Genomic DNA, 6000 nt, shown 5'->3' on the forward strand with positions numbered 1-6000 from the left:
GGCTAATAAAAGAATTTGCCTGAAATTTAGCAAATTCACTGATATGAAGCCATCACAAAACTGTACTAGGTTAATGTAAAGCACGATTTCCATTTATTTTGTTGTTATTGATCTGGTTAATCTAATAAAACATGTCCCAGACGCGTATCTGCAGTAGTTTTCCAGAGCATCCAGAGAAGCAAAGATTATTATACATACACCCCTGCTTTACACCGCTACAACAGGGAATGCTTCCGATGTTTTACCGATGAAGCAGATTTTTACTTGCGGTTTCTCATGGAAAGGAATAGTTAAGTGAGCATCCAGTCTTCTGCAGCAACTTGAATAGCAAATTGTGTTCACGAAATCAGACTCACGGCAGTTCTCTTGCAACTGTCGCAGAGAGAAGATCATATCGACGGTAAATCGGTCAGGTCTGAAGCCGCATTAACATTCTGGGTAGTCGCATTAGGATGAGTCTTGCATATGCCATCCTGGCTATACTTAGGAGTGAAACGCCTCGGTAATTGTTCAAGTCATTTCTGGTCCCTTTCTGTTTGTACAGAGTAAGAATCTTCGAATTCCGTTTAATCAGTGGGACGTAACGTCTTCTCATCTGGTTGCGAAAAATGAATGTAGGTGTTTGAGGAGGACAGGTGTGTTATACTTAATAACCTCTGCAGGGATCCCATCTTCACCTGTAGCCTTTACATTAGCAGTAAAATCTTTTGCTTCACTCAGTTCTTCTATAGCAGGCATTGCATCTACTTCTTCCATAACTGGCCATAGTGCCCTCAGAATCGGCAGGTTTATGTATACCTGCACATGAATTCAGCAAGTAGTTACCTGAACATCTCCTGGAAGTTTGCTGTGCCCTGTTCTTTGGTTCTCGCCAGTCACTCCGGCATCTTCCATTTGGGTTTCTTTTGTAAGAAAGCAAGACTTTCCGTTTAGCTTCAGTGACTGGGTAAATCTCTTCCAAATTTTGATCTTACAAGTCCGTGTTCCTGTTTTCATTTATTCCATAACCCAATACTGCCAGTTGTAAATAACGCCAGCAAGTTGTGCCAGTTTGTTATCAACTTCCTTTCTACTTCTACTTTTCATAGTACAGCTCTTACAGAATTACTGTCAAATTTATGTTTTCGATGTGAGTCATGCGCTTGATATGCGCTGATGCAAAGGTGACCTCTTGGTTTGATGTGGTGATATTTCTTAGTGGTGACCCTCTTTATGCACGCCGCCAGAGAGTAGTTAGTGTTGCAATCAGCACTGTGATAGCTTCGCGTCAGCAGGACATTTCTGAGATCTGCCAGTGACGAGAGCAGGGCTGTCTCAAGGACACCTTGTTCGGTCCTTAAGTTGAAAATATGTGTTTGTATTGCATAATCCATTAAAACAGCATGCTTTCAACAGTCTCTGGCCGTTTTGATTCATTTTACCACTCCACCATCACCCAGGCAAGTTGGCTACATCTCATTATCTGATCCAACTCGTATATTAAAGTCCCCTAGAATATTTAGTGACTCGGAGACAGGTACTTCGGCTATTCTGCCATTGAGTAGATCGTAAAGCAGATCCTTCTCTTTCATGTTAGTTGATAAAGTGGGAGCGTACACATTCCAGATGTTGATAGTTTGACTTGGAAAGCACATACATAAAATAAGAATTCGCTCTGTTTCATCAGATGGTGAACAATATATACTCCTGGAAATGGAAAAAAGAACACATTGACACCGGTGTGTCAGACCCACCATACTTGCTCCGGACACTGCGAGAGGGCTGTACAAGCAATGATCACACGCACGGCACAGCGGACACACCAGGAACCGTGGTGTTGGCCGTCGAATGGCGCTAGCTGCGCAGCATTTGTGCACCGCCGCCGTCAGTGTCAGCCAGTTTGCCGTGGCATACGGAGCTCCATCGCAGTCTTTAACACTGGTAGCATGCCGCGACAGCGTGGACGTGAACCGTATGTGCAGTTGACGGACTTTGAGCGAGGGCGTATAGAGGGCATGCGGGAGGCCGGGTGGACGTACCGCCGAATTGCTCAACACGTGGGGCGTGAGGTCTCCACAGTACATCGATGTTGTCGCCAGTGGTCGGCGGAAGGTGCACGTGCCCGTCGACCTGGGACCGGACCGCAGCGACGCACGGATGCACGCCAAGACCGTAGGATCCTAAGCAGTGCCGTAGGGGACCGCACCCCCACTTCCCAGCAAATTAGGGACACTGTCGCTCCTGGGGTTTCGGCGAGGACCATTCTCAACCGTCTCCATGAAGCTGAGCTACGGTCCCGCACACCGTTAGGCCGTCTTCCGCTCACGCCCCAACATCGTGCAGCCCGCCTCCAGTGGTGTCGCGACAGGCGTGAATGGAGGGACGAATGGAGACGTGTCGTCTTCAGCGATGAGAGTCGCTTCTGCCTCTGTGCCAATGATGGTCGTATGCGTGTTTGGCGCCGTGCAGGTGAGCGCCACAATCAGGACTGCATACGACCGAGGCACACAGGGCCAACACCCGGCATCATGGTGTGGGGAGCGATCTCCTACACTGGCCGTACACCACTGGTGATCGTCGAGGGGACACTGAATAGTGCACGGTACATCCAAACCGTCATCGAACCCATCGTTCTACCATTCCTAGACCGGCAAGGGAACTTGCTGTTCCAACAGGTCAATGCACGTCCGCATGTATCCCGTGCCACCCAACGTGCTCTAGAAGGTGTAAGTCAACTACCCTGGCCAGCAAGATCTCCGGATCTGTCCCCCATTGAGCATGTTTGGGACTGGATGAAGCGTCGTCTCACGCGGTCTGCACGTCCAGCACGAACGCTGGTCCAACTGAGGCGCCAGGTGGAAATGGCATGGCAAGTCGTTCCACAGGACTACATCCAGCATCTCTACGATCGTCTCCATGGGAGAATAGCAGCCTGCATTGCTGCAAAAGGTGGATATACACTGTACTAGTGCCGACATTGTGCATGCTCTGTTGCCTGTGTCTATGTGCCTGTGGTTCTGTCAGTGTGATCATGTGATGTATCTGACCCCAGGAATGTGTCAATAAAGTTTCCCCTTCCTGGGACAATGAATTCACGGTGTTCTTATTTCAATTTCCAGGAGTGTAGTTCAGGAAGGCGTTTTTAGGTGCGAATCCTACTGTATGAAGTCTGGCTCGTCTTAAGACTTTCCCTGCCAGAATAATATCTAACACGTTTACAAGTTGCGACATCAGGTGATGTAAAACTGAACTAAATAAGCAAGCGAGTAAGCAAAATCAAGTGAGTCGAATGCTGGTCTACTGCTGGCTCTAGTGAAAGAAAATTAATTAAAAGCAGATTTGTTAGATGATTTTTATTACATCCCTTCTCTCATTTGTAAGCAGTTTCAGAGAAGAATATGAAGATAAAGTAACGGTTTGGTACCACGCCTGTTTCCATGGCACTGTGCCGTTCATTTAAGCATAATCATACGGTAGAAAACATTTCTATAGTTCTGGTTTGAAACGATAGAGATCTCGCTGCCTAAGTCACATGGATGGTTCAAATGGCTCTGAGCACTATGGGACATAACATCTGAGATCATCACTCCCCTAGAACTTAGAACTACTTAAACCTAACTAACCTAAGGACATCACACGCATCCATGCCCAAGGCAGGATTCGAACCTGCGACCGTAGCGATCGCGTGGTTCCAGACTGTAGCGCCTAGAACCGCTCGGCCACACCGGCCGGCCGGCTAAGTCATATCTGTGACGAAATCGTTAGTCGTACTTACTTACACTATGTAATCAAAAGTATCCGGACATCCGCAAAAATATACGTTTTTCATATTAGGTGCATCGTGCTGCCACCTAGTGCAGGTACTCCACATTTGCGACCCCAGTAGTCATTAGATATCGTGAAAGAGCAGAATGGGGAGCCCCGCGCAACTCACACACATAGAACGTGGTCAGGTGGTTCAGGTGGTTGGGTGTCATTTGCGTCATACGCCTGTACGCGAGATTTCCTCACTCCTAGGTCCACTGTTTCTGATGTGATAGTGAAGTGGAAACGTCAAGGGACACGTACAGCACAAAAGCATACAGGCCGACCTCGTCTGTTGACTGATAGACACCGCCGACAGTTGAACAGGGTCGTAATCTGTAGTAGGCAGACATCTATCCAGACCATCACACAGGAATTCCAAACTGCATCAGATCGCGTTGCAAGTTCTATGACAGATCGGTGGGAGGTGAGATAACTTTGACTTCATGGTTGAGCGACTGCTCATAAGCCACACATCACGCCGGTAAATGCCAAACGACGCCTTGCTTGGTGTAAGGAGCGTAAACATAGAACGATTGGACAGTGGAAAAACGTTGTGTGGTGGTGACGAATCGCTGTACACAGTTTGGCGATCCGATGACAGGGTGTGGGTAGGGCGAATGCCTGGTGAACGTCATCTGCCAGCGTGTGTAGAGCCAACAGTAAAATTCGGAGGCGGTGATGTTATGGTGTGGTCGTGTTTTTCATGGAGGGGGTTTCCACACCTTGTTGTTTTGCGTGGCACTATCACAGAACAGGACTACACTGGTGTTTTAAGCACCTCCTTGCTTCCCACTGTTGAAGAGCAATTCGGGGATGGCGATTGCATCTTTCAACACGATCGAGCACCTGCTCATAATGCATGACCTGTGACGGAGTGGTTACACGACAATAACGTCCCTGTAAAGGACTGACCTGCACAGAATCCTGACCTGAATCCTTTAAAACACCTTTGGGATGTTTTGGAAAGCCGACTTCGTGCCTGGCCTCACCGACCGACATCGATACCTCTCCTCAATGCAGCACTCCGTGGGCTGCCATTCCCCAAGAAAACTTCCAGCACCTGATAGAACTGATGCCTGCGAGAGTGGAAGCTGTCATCAAGGCTAACGGTGGGTCAACACCACACTGAATTCCATCATTACCGATGGAGGGCGCAACGAACTTGTAAGTCTTTTTCAGCCAGGTGTCCGGGCACTTTGATCACATAGTGTATGTGTTGATGGAAAGCACATAACAACTAAAAACTGTTGGTTTCAGCTGATCAATATGACGAAGTCTTTTTCAGCCAGGTGTCCGGACACTTTGATCACATAGTGTACGTGTTGATGGAAAACACATAACAACAAAAAACTGTTGGTTTCAGCTGATCAATATGACGAAGAGAGCATACGACAAGTGGAAAGTTGGGGAGGTGGACGAAGATTTATTGATACATGGAATTGTGGAATGGGATTTAATGAAGCAAGATATAATATAGCAAAGCGTATCATGGCCGTCATTTGAAGAGTTTAAAAAAAGAGTCGAAATTTAGAAGACCTAGTGATATTGCAGCAGAGAGAGCGTATAATTAATTCAATTTCTTTGGCGTAAGTATTACTAAATTAAGGAAACTTGCTACCAGCTTGCTGAAACGCATCATCTACCGTATCGCTTCAATAAAGAGAAGCAGGACGCAGTTTACTAATGAGCGTGTTAGTTTTTTGTTAAATTTGAGGAAATACTAGGCGAACTTAAGTTTACCACTGACGAAATATATAATGTGAATGAAAACACATTGTCCACAGTTATCAAACCTTGTAAAGTATTGCCCGAAAAGGGATACACCAAGTGGGCTCTATCACAAGCGGAGAAAGGGGTCACTGCATATGTACAGTGAATGCAGCAGGCGAGTTCACACTTCCGGCGCACCAGAATTAAGCGCACCAGTATGAATGACGTTTTGCAGAGGCGAGCGGCATTAAATACAGCATTGGGATGCTCAACAGATGGATGGATAATATCATAACTATTTGTCCGATCGCTATAATACTTCATAAAATGTGCAGAATTAGTAAAAAGGGACCAGAAACATATTGTGCTGTTACTGGATCGACATAGCACACACACCAAAAATTTAGAGCCAGTTCATTTGGCTCGTGATTATGGTGTAACCATGCTGTCATTTCATCATCTACAGCCATTGGACAGACTGTCCTTTAAATACTAAGAAACAGC

This window comes from Schistocerca cancellata, chromosome 2 (genome assembly GCF_023864275.1).
Source record: "Schistocerca cancellata isolate TAMUIC-IGC-003103 chromosome 2, iqSchCanc2.1, whole genome shotgun sequence".
In the NCBI taxonomy this organism is placed as follows: Eukaryota; Metazoa; Arthropoda; class Insecta; order Orthoptera; family Acrididae; genus Schistocerca; species Schistocerca cancellata.